This window comes from Procambarus clarkii, chromosome 55 (genome assembly GCF_040958095.1).
Source record: "Procambarus clarkii isolate CNS0578487 chromosome 55, FALCON_Pclarkii_2.0, whole genome shotgun sequence".
Lineage (NCBI taxonomy): Eukaryota > Metazoa > Arthropoda > Malacostraca > Decapoda > Cambaridae > Procambarus > Procambarus clarkii.
In genome coordinates, this window is record NC_091204.1 from 29,698,592 (window position 1) to 29,709,303 (window position 10,712).

Genomic DNA, 10,712 nt, shown 5'->3' on the forward strand with positions numbered 1-10,712 from the left:
CGGCTTAAACTGTGTTTCAACTCTCTCTGGGATTTCTAATTATCTGCTGATGTAGACCTAACCAAATGTAAACTGGGTCAACAAGCACACCGTCTGTCACTATGTGATGGAGTGCCAAAAGACTTCAATTGAATTGAATTCAGAGACAATTTTATAATAAATGTTCCAGAGATGTTTAAATATTTCATTCAAAACGATCTGCTACCAGAAATCTTAGCCAAATATCCCCTATTTGCTAACTAAGATAAGTAAATGATAAGTAAATTGTCTCGCTAATTATATATACGAGGGAATGATTAAGGGTCGAGGGACGAAATGCGCATTGCTGCCCTCATCTGTGACGTCACAGCATCATTCGCGCTAGTATCAACAGAGCGGCCATTTTGTCGTCAGTGCAGTCAGCGGACAGAGGACAAACGCTTCATGCAAATATTATCGTAAGTAAACACTTATATTTTATTATATTATTAGATTCTAGTGCTGGCTACAGTGCTGTGTATGTGTAGGCGAGGCCGGGCAGTGCTGGTGTATGTGGAGGCGAGGGGCAGTGCTAGTGTATGTGGAGGCGAGGGGCAGTGCTAGTGTATGTGGAGGCGAGGGGCAGTGCTGGTGTATGTGGAGGCGAGGGGCAGTGCTAGTGTATGTGGAGGCGAGGGGCAGTGCTAGTGTATGTGGAGGCGAGGCCTGGTAGTGCTATAGTGTATGTGGAGGCGAGGGGCAGTGCTGGTGTATGTGGAGGCGAGGCCTGGCAGTGCTAGTGTATGTGAAGGCGAGGGGCAGTGCTGGTGTATGTGGAGGCGAGGGGCAGTGCTGGTGTATGTGGAGGCGAGGGGCAGTGCTAGTGTATGTGGAGGCGAGGCCTGGTAGTGCTATAGTGTATGTGGAGGCGAGGGGCAGTGCTGGTGTATGTGGAGGCGAGGCCTGGCAGTGCTAGTGTATGTGGAGGCGAGGGGCAGTGCTAGTGTATGTGGAGGCGAGGGGCAGTGCTGGTGTATGTGGAGGCGAGGCCTGGCAGTGCTAGTGTATGTGGAGGCGAGGCCTGGCAGTGCTAGTGTATGTGGAGGCGAGGGGCAGTGCTAGTGTATGTGGAGGCGAGGCCTGGCAGTGCTAGTGTATGTGGAGGCGAGGGGCAGTGCTAGTGTATGTGGAGGCGAGGGGCAGTGCTGGTGTATGTGGAGGCGAGGCCTGGCAGTGCTAGTATATGTTGTTATGATCTCAGCCTACAGGAGAAACGAGTCTCCCTCCTTGAGAGTTATTCGTCAAGCCTGACCTGATTAGAAGGTCTAGCGAATATTGAAGTGATAACGCAAATGTAAAATAGTTGCTTGGATATGTATAACAGTTTGAGATCATGGGCAATGAAGAAGAAAACAGATAAATGACTGGCGAGGAGATGTGGACATTTTGCTGGAGGCGTGAGGCTCGCTTCCGGAGGACCTTGACCTCACTTGAGTGCCAGACATCGCAGGGGGAAGCCGCGCTCCATTTGAGCTCCCGCCAGAAGGGAACCCCTAGTGATATATCTCTAAGAGAAGAGAAGTGTGCAGACGTGCCAGCTGTGGAACCGAGCTGGGAACGTTGTGGTATCAAGTCCTGGTCGACGAGCAGAGTTTAATAAGCTACTCAGAGGCATTTTCGTGGGCTGTGTGGAGCGCCCTGACCAGACGCCGTCAGAGGAAAAGCGCCCTCGATCAGTTAATCTGTGGTAAGCACGATATACGCCAGTTCATAGTGATCACTTGTAGTTGGTCGTGTGCCCAGCGACGGTAGCAATGTTTATTTATAAGTTAGACATGTTTTAATAAGGCAGAAAGCCTGAAATAGGAGAGTGAAGAGGGGGGAGCGCGGAGCGACGTCCGCCCCCTCTGAGCGCTGGCGGACGACTGAGGGAGCCTGGCTCTTGACGGAGGAAGACCCTCCCAGCGAGTGAGGACCGCCGCCAGGCGAGGTGGAGTATGGACCCGCCCAAAACGGGGGAGTCCACTCTCACTGTATGTAGAGAACAGATAGAGGTTTGAGGCAAGCATATTGTGTGGTTATTTTTGTTTATGTGTTAAAGGGGAACATTTTATTGGAGTGTCGATGGGTTGCAGGTTTGTCTTTTGAGGAAGAAGTTGCTGAGAACTTCGAAGCCAGCAGATGAAGTAGCTGATGAGACTCCAAGGTAGTGGAGCAGAGGACCTCGAGCTGTGGGGAGAAGCAGCAGTGAAGAGGAGTGTCACGTGCTTCTGTAGAGGTGGAGAAGCACCATAGTAGCTCGGGGCAACTTCATGGTGTAGCAGCCAAGAGAGCTGTGGAGGACCCTAGCAGAAGGGTGAAGCACCGTAGTTGCTCAAGGAAACTTCATGATAGCAGCCTGGAGGAGCTGCAGAGGATCCTGGTGGTGAAGCCCGGAAGAACCTAAGGATATTAGGGTAGTGAACTTCCAGAGGTGGAAGGGGAAGTTCTGGTGGATTACTTATAGGGAGTTGATAGTGTGTGGTTGTCATTAGCGTGCAAGACGCAGTGAGAGGTGAGTGACTGTTGGCATTCTTATGTCAAGGAGTTTTTTATACTGAAGTATCAATGAACATTTATACTGGTATATGTTATTGCATTCAAATGCTGATTTTCTATATATATATATGTTATCTTGCTGATGGTGCAACAGTGTATGTAGGCTTGATCAACTTGAGGAGGTTGATAGTATCAGGTGGTGAACCAGGAGATAGGATACCACTTGATAAGCTGATAATAGAGTTCTGATGGTGTTGGAGTGCAACCTGATTGTGATATTATAGAGTATAGGATTCATTATTATTATATGTGTGTATGTATCGTGTATGTGCTTTGTCCAGTAAATGTGTCACAATTTGCTGGTGTTTGCCCTTGTCCTAGTGAGGCTTCCCAGGAGGTAGTAAAGAAGGAGAGAGAGAGAGAAAGAACCAAGAACCACTGCCGTGGACAGGGTAGGAGGTAATACTAGTAAGTCATCGAGGATTGAGGAGATCATATCTCATAAGGAGAGAGTGGGGAGTCACAGCGGCTCGAGTGGGTGTGTGCACGTGACAACGAGGCTAAGTGTTGGAGCCGCATCCCCTAAACGTGTGACGTTGAGCCCCTCTCCAAGAGCCAGAAGCGCCAAGGGTGATCTCCTAGTATAAGCACTCTGCCGAGTTGTGGGTTGGGTTGTCCATAGAGAAGGATCAACGACGACAACACCAACCAACCCACAGTCTATAATAAATTGGGGGCCTGTGTCCGGGAGAGTGAACTGACACACCCACACCCTGTCCAAGAGTGGATTTGTACACCCCTGCTGAGATAAACTGTGTGACCGCAGGTGTATACTCTCTTTCTTGGGAAGACTCACAGGACAAAGATGGATAAGGTGCAAGCGTTTGTGGAGTCAGGCAAGCCTGAGGACTTGGAAGGTTGCACGAGGGATCAATTGAAACAAATAGCAGAAAAATGTGGCCTTAGGTTGAAAGCATCTAAAGTAGCTGGGATGAAGGATGAGATCCTGAGGCAGTTAAGAGCCAAAAATGAAGCGGCAGAGCAAGGAGCCCAAAAAGGAGCTGAAAGTGGAAAGGAGGATGATGGGCAGGATGAAGTGAGATCCCAGGGATCGAGTAGGAGCAGCAAGAGTAGCCGCAGTAGCAGGAGTAGCCGAAATAGGAGCTTGGAGAGATTCCAGTTAGAGCTCCAGATGCAGCAACAACGAGAGGACAAGGAGAGACAGTTCCAGCTGGAAAAGATGAAATTAGAACTCCTGATGAAAAATGAAGCAGAGAAGGAAAAAGAAAAAACCAGACTGGAAATAGAAAAAGAGAAAGCAAGACTAGAGGTGGAGAAAGAAAAAGAGAAAACCAGAGTAAGAGAACTGGAGTTGGAACAGGAGAAAGAAAAGGAGAAAACCAGAGTAAGAGAACTGGAGTTGGAACAGGAGAAAGAAAAAGAGAAAACCAGAGTAAGGGAACTGGAGTTGGAACAGGAGAAAGAAAAAGCCCAAGTCGAAAAAGAAAAAGAGAGAACAAAACAAATGCAGATAGAAGCGAATAGAACCTTGGCTGAGCAAAGGATTGAACATGGGTTGCCAGAGAGCACCACCCAGGTATCACACCCACCAGATGTTAGGGTTAGGGAGAAGGACATTCCCTTGTTTGTTCCCGAAGAGGCAGAGAGCTTTTTCGAGCACTTTGAAAAAGTAGCCAGTATCAAGGAGTGGCCACAGGAGGAATGGGCCCAGCTGGTCCAGTTAAGATTGACCGGTGCAGCCAGGGAGGCATACACCCAATTGTCACTGGAAGAGTGCCAGGATTATGCCACGGTAAAGAGCAGCATATTGCGCTCGTTTCGGTTAATCCCAGAAGCTTATAGAAAGCGTTTTAGAGAGATGGTGAAAGTTGGAGCATGTACGTTTGCTGAGACAGCAAGGGATCTGGAAAGACGATTCCAGAAGTGGATTGAGGCTGCTGGAGTTGGATCTTACGCTGACCTGAAGCAACTGATGGTCATGGAGAAGTTCTTGGAGATGATGCATCCCGAAACAAAGTTCAAGATCCAAGAAGCAAGGATAAAGGAGGTGAAAGATGCCGCAGATAGGACGGATATGATTACTGAAGCATACAAGAGCTTAAGAGAGAACAGAGTAAGAAGCGAGGCGAGACGCAGAAATAGCAGACCCAGTGGAGTCTGGGGAGGAAGAAGTTTTGGGGGGCAGACAAGCAGACCAGCTAGTTTTTAGCCCCAGGAAGGAAAGTTGCCGAGTCCGCCTGCTGGAGGTAAGCAGGAAAATAAAAATGTGCAGAGGAGACAAGAGTCCAATGAAGCTCCACAGAGTATGAGTAGTACATCTGGCCCGAGGAACTCCAATACGAGTGGGCAGAGTCAGAGCCACTCGGGGGCGTATAGGAGAGATTTCTCCCAAATGAGATGCTACAAGTGCAACAGATCAGGTCACATGATGCGAGATTGTCGGCAGGGCAAGAGAGTCGTGGCCCTGACGACATGTGATCCCCGGAAGAAGTACGTTGATGTACAACAAGACAAACCACAGAAGGTAGATTTGATGAACGAGCGGTATAGGCCGTTCATTAGTAAAGGTTGGGTCGGCACAGAAGGTCAACCCGAGGTGGAGGTTAGTATCCTCAGGGATACTGGAGCCAATCAGAGCTTGATTCTGAGAGGCCTAATAAGAAATGATCGACTGTTAGCTGGCAGTAGGAGGATAAAGGTTCATGGGTTGTTGTCTAAGAGTGACATGCCCGTGTGTGCTGTCCAGTTGAAGTCAGATTATTTGTCGGCGGAGGTGATGTTGGGAGTGTGCCCCAACATACCTGTTCCAGGAGTCCAAGTGATCCTGGGGAACGACTTGTGTGGGTCCAAGGTGCTGCCAGAGCTGATAGTAAAAGCTGTGCCGGAGGTGAACCAGAAGGACCGCGGTACAAGTGGAACGCCGGACAAGATAGATCTAGCCAGCATCCTTGAAAATGAGGCAGAGGACAGTCAAGTCATCGTATACCCGGCCTGTGTAGTGACAGAGTCGGACGTAGCCGCCGAGGAAGACATTGGAGATGATATGGCAGTGTCGACTCCACCAAGGGAGGAGGTCAACATGGACATGTCTGGGCTGTTCGACGAAGATCGAGCTCAGAAGAATGAGGATTCGAGGAGACAGGAAGTGAAAATGACCCTACCTGAAAAGTTCAGCGTGAACCGAGAGGACCTGATTAGGGCTCAGAAAGAGGAGTTTATAGATCTAATCAGGGAGGCAAAAGGGGGAAATTCATGTCCGGAGTCCCCCGTGTATTACTACTTGGACGATGATGTACTAATGAGGAAATGGCGACCGGACAAAGCCGGCGCAGATAAGGTATGGTTGGAGAAGCACCAAGTGTTAGTGCCGAAGGAGTTTAGGGCGGCTGTGTTAGAACTAGCCCACTCCGTAGATATGGCAGGGCACTTGGGGGTGAAGAAGACCTTAAATAAGGTGCAGGAGCACTTCTACTGGCCGAACGTGTGGAAGGAGGTAAAGAAATATTGTAGGACATGTTTGGCGTGCCAACGTGCAGGTAAGCCGGCTCCGGCTATACCAAAGGCACCCTTAAAGCCCATACCGGCATTTGGCGAGCCTTTTGAGAGAGTCTTGATAGACTGTGTAGGTCCGTTGCCGAGGACCAGAAAAGGCCACGAGTACTTACTGACCATAATGTGCACGGCCACCCGTTTCCCTGAAGCAATCCCCCTGAGAAGAGTGACGTCGAGAGCCGTTCTGGATAGACTACAGAACTACATTGCGTGGGTAGGAATGCCCAAGGTTATCCAGACGGACCAGGGGAGTGTCTTCCAGTCGAAGTTGTTTAGGGAAACTGTGAAAGGATGGAGAGTAGAGCAAGTGCGCTCGTCACCGTATCACCCTCAGTCGCAGGGAGCATTGGAGCGTTTCCATGGAACGCTAAAGAGCTTGTTGAGGATATACTGCGCTGAGGAAGGGAGTAGTTGGGACGAGGCATTACCATCCGTGTTGTTCGCCATCAGGGATGCGGTAGTAGAATCACTCGGATTCACCCCATTTCAACTGGTGTACGGACACTCCGTGAGGAGCCCAGTGGGCGCGCTGAAGGAGCAGCTCACCGTGGATAGGCCTAAGGTGGACGTGGGAAAATATGTGAAGACTTTTAGAGAGCGACTCTCTAGGGCCAGAGATTTGGCCAAGGAAAATTTGAGGACATCCCAGGCAGAGATGGTAAGGTACCACGACAGGAAGACGAAGGGCAGGAAATTTCAAGAAGGAGATCAGGTGTTAGTCCTGCTACCGGTAAAAGGAAGTATATACGAGTCGAGATTTTGTGGACCATATACCATCCAGAAGGCATTAGGGGATGTGAATTATGTAATCCACATGCCAGATCGTCCGAGGAAGTCACAGGTTTGCCACGTGAACATGATAAAGAGGTACTATGACAGAGATAAGCCTCTAGGCGATGAAGAACCGATGGAAACCCCATTGCAGGCGACGGTGCTGTGTGGAGGAGACGGAAAAGGGATAGAAGAGGAGAACTGTAAGTTAGAGAAGGCCGATGGCGCGAAGATATCAAATACAGAAAGCCTGGCCAAGATAGGTAAGCGTCTGGGTCATTTGGAGGATGACCAACGACAGGAGCTAGTGGAGATCCTACGGAGGAATAAGTCGTTATTCACGGACGTGCCTAGAAGACACCGCGGAACGGTGCACAAAGTGAATGTAGGGAGTGCTGAGCCCATCAAGCAGCACCCTTACAGAGTTAACCCGGAGAAAGCAGCGGCAATGAGAGCAGAAGTGAAGTATCTGCTAGATAACGACTTGGCAGAGGTTAGCGACAGTGACTGGAGTTCGCCGTGCCTCCTCGTGAAGAAGAGTGACGGCACGTACCGGTTCTGTACCGATTATAGGAAAGTGAATGCACTCACGGTCGCTGACTCGTTTCCGATACCGCGCATTGACGATTGCATAGATCGGATTGGGAGTGCACGGTATGTCTCGAAGATAGACCTGTTGAAGGGATACTACCAGATTCCCCTGTCTGAGGAGGCCAAGAGGATCTCAGCGTTCGTGACACCCGGCGGCTTGTACCAATATAAAGTGGTGCCATTCGGAATGAAGAATAGTGGTAGTTGTTTTCAACGAGTAATGAATCAGGTATTACAAGGCGCGACTGGATGTGCAGTGTACATCGATGATATTGTGGTGTTCGCTGATTCCTGGAAGGATCACGTGGATCGACTTTTAGATTTGTTCGATCGGTTGGAGAAGGCCAACATGACGATCAACTTGGCAAAAAGCGAGTTCGGGAGAGCACGCCTGGAGTACCTTGGATATATAGTAGGGCAAGGCGAGGTTGCTCCGGTAAGAACAAAGGTGGAGGCCATTGACAACTTCCCGGTGCCCAGGAGTAAGAAAGAATTGTTGAGATACCTCGGTATGATTGGGTATTACCGGAAGTTCTGTGAAAATTTCTCCACCGTAGCCGCTCCTATGACGAGTTTGCTATCAAAGAGCAAGAAGTGGGAGTGGAATGGAACAGCACAAGAAGCATTTGAGAAGACCAAAAGACTGTTGACTGAGGCACCTGTACTAGTGTCTCCAGATTTTGAAGCGCCGTTTACGTTATTTGTAGATGCCAGTGATATAGGGGCCGGAGCTGTACTGACGCAGCAGAATGATGGAATTTACCGCCCCGTGTCCTTCTTCTCGAAGAAGTTCGTTAAGCACCAGAGGTCGTACAGTACAGTTGAGAAAGAGACTTTGGCCCTGGTGATGGCATTGAAACATTTTGAAGTGTATGTGAGTGGGGGGGGACACCCAGTGACGGTGTATACAGACCATAATCCCCTAGTTTTCCTGAAGAAAATGAAGCATGCAAACCAGAGATTAACCAGATGGTTTTTATCGCTCCAAGAGTATGACCTGGTGATAACGCACATAAGAGGGCGAGACAATTTAGTGGCTGATGCGTTATCTCGAGCCTAGCCACTAGAATAACTCTCAAAAATAAGGGGAGGGGAGTGTTATGATCTCAGCCTACGGGAGAAACGAGTCTCCCTCCTTGAGAGTTATTCGTCAAGCCTGACCTGATTAGAAGGTCTAGCGAATATTGAAGTGATAACGCAAATGTAAAATAGTTGCTTGGATATGTATAACAGTTTGAGATCATGGGCAATGAAGAAGAAAACAGATAAATGACTGGCGAGGAGATGTGGACATTTTGCTGGAGGCGTGAGGCTTGCTTCCGGAGGACCTTGACCTCACTTGAGTGCCAGACATTGCAGGGGGAAGCCGCGCTCCATTTGAGCTCCCGCCAGAAGGGAACCCCTAGTGATATATCTCTAAGAGAAGAGAAGTGTGCAGACGTGCCAGCTGTGGAACCGAGCTGGGAACGTTGTGGTATCAAGTCCTGGTCGACGAGCAGAGTTTAATAAGCTACTCAGAGGCATTTTCGTGGGCTGTGTGGAGCGCCCTGACCAGACGCCGTCAGAGGAAAAGCGCCCTCGATCAGTTAATCTGTGGTAAGCACGATATACGCCAGTTCATAGTGATCACTTGTAGTTGGTCGTGTGCCCAGCGACGGTAGCAATGTTTATTTATAAGTTAGACATGTTTTAATAAGGCAGAAAGCCTGAAATAGGAGAGTGAAGAGGGGGGAGCGCGGAGCGACGTCCGCCCCCTCTGAGCGCTGGCGGACGACTGAGGGAGCCTGGCTCTTGACGGAGGAAGACCCTCCCAGCGAGTGAGGACCGCCGCCAGGCGAGGTGGAGTATGGACCCGCCCAAAACGGGGGAGTCCACTCTCACTGTATGTAGAGAACAGATAGAGGTTTGAGGCAAGCATATTGTGTGGTTATTTTTGTTTATGTGTTAAAGGGGAACATTTTATTGGAGTGTCGATGGGTTGCAGGTTTGTCTTTTGGGGAAGAAGTTGCTGAGAACTTCGAAGCCAGCAGATGAAGTAGCTGATGAGACTCCAAGGTAGTGGAGCAGAGGACCTCGAGCTGTGGGGAGAAGCAGCAGTGAAGAGGAGTGTCACGTGCTTCTGTAGAGGTGGAGAAGCACCATAGTTGCTCGGGGCAACTTCATGGTGTAGCAGCCAAGAGAGCTGTGGAGGACCCTAGCAGAAGGGTGAAGCACCGTAGTTGCTCAAGGAAACTTCATGATAGCAGCCTGGAGGAGCTGCAGAGGATCCTGGTGGTGAAGCCCGGAAAAACCTAAGGATATTAGGGTAGTGAACTTCCAGAGGTGGAAGGGGAAGTTCTGGTGGATTACTTATAGGGAGTTGATAGTGTGTGGTTGTCATTAGCGTGCAAGACGCAGTGAGAGGTGAGTGACTGTTGGCATTCTTATGTCAAGGAGTTTTTTATACTGAAGTATCAATGAACATTTATACTGGTATATGTTATTGCATTCAAATGCTGATTTTCTATATATATATGTTATCTTGCTGATGGTGCAACAGTGTATGTAGGCTTGATCAACTTGAGGAGGTTGATAGTATCAGGTGGTGAACCAGGAGATAGGATACCACTTGATAAGCTGATAATAGAGTTCTGATGGTGTTGGAGTGCAACCTGATTGTGATATTATAGAGTATAGGATTCATTATTATTATATGTGTGTATGTGCTTTGTCCAGTAAATGTGTCACAATTTGCTGGTGTTTGCCCTTGTCCTAGTGAGGCTTCCCAGGAGGTAGTAAAGAAGGAGAGAGAGAGAGAAAGAACCAAGAACCACTGCCGTGGACAGGGTAGGAGGTAATACTAGTAAGTCATCGGGGATTGAGGAGATCATATCTCATAAGGAGAGAGTGGGGAGTCACAGTGGCTCGAGTGGGTGTGTGCACGTGACAACGAGGCTAAGTGTTGGAGCCGCATCCCCTAAACGTGTGACGTTGAGCCCCTCTCCAAGAGCCAGAAGCGCCAAGGGTGATCTCCTAGTATAAGCACTCTGCCGAGTTGTGGGTTGGGTTGTCCATAGAGAAGGATCAACGACGACAACACCAACCAACCCACAGTCTATAATAATGTGGAGGCGAGGGGCAGTGCTGGTGTATGTGGAGGCGAGGCCTGGCAGTGCTAGTGTATGTGGAGGCGAGGCCTGGCAGTGCTAGTGTATGGAACTGAGGACTCAGGCCCCAGGGCCTGGGCACAGGGGCCTGAGCACTGCTGAGGGTTAGCCAACATGAGAAGGTTGTGTTGATTG

General features: G+C 49.4%; 1 long non-coding RNA gene across 1 annotated transcript in view; it reads left to right on the plus strand.

The window, feature by feature from the left end:
- Positions 1-353: 353 nt before the first annotated feature.
- The window catches only part of LOC138352841 (uncharacterized), a 13,479-nt gene continuing 3,120 nt past the window's right edge, over positions 354-10,712 (plus strand). Inside the window, exon 1 of the long non-coding RNA XR_011222914.1 lies at positions 354-437. This is a non-coding gene — a long non-coding RNA (uncharacterized lncRNA). The remainder of the gene's footprint in view (positions 438-10,712) is intronic.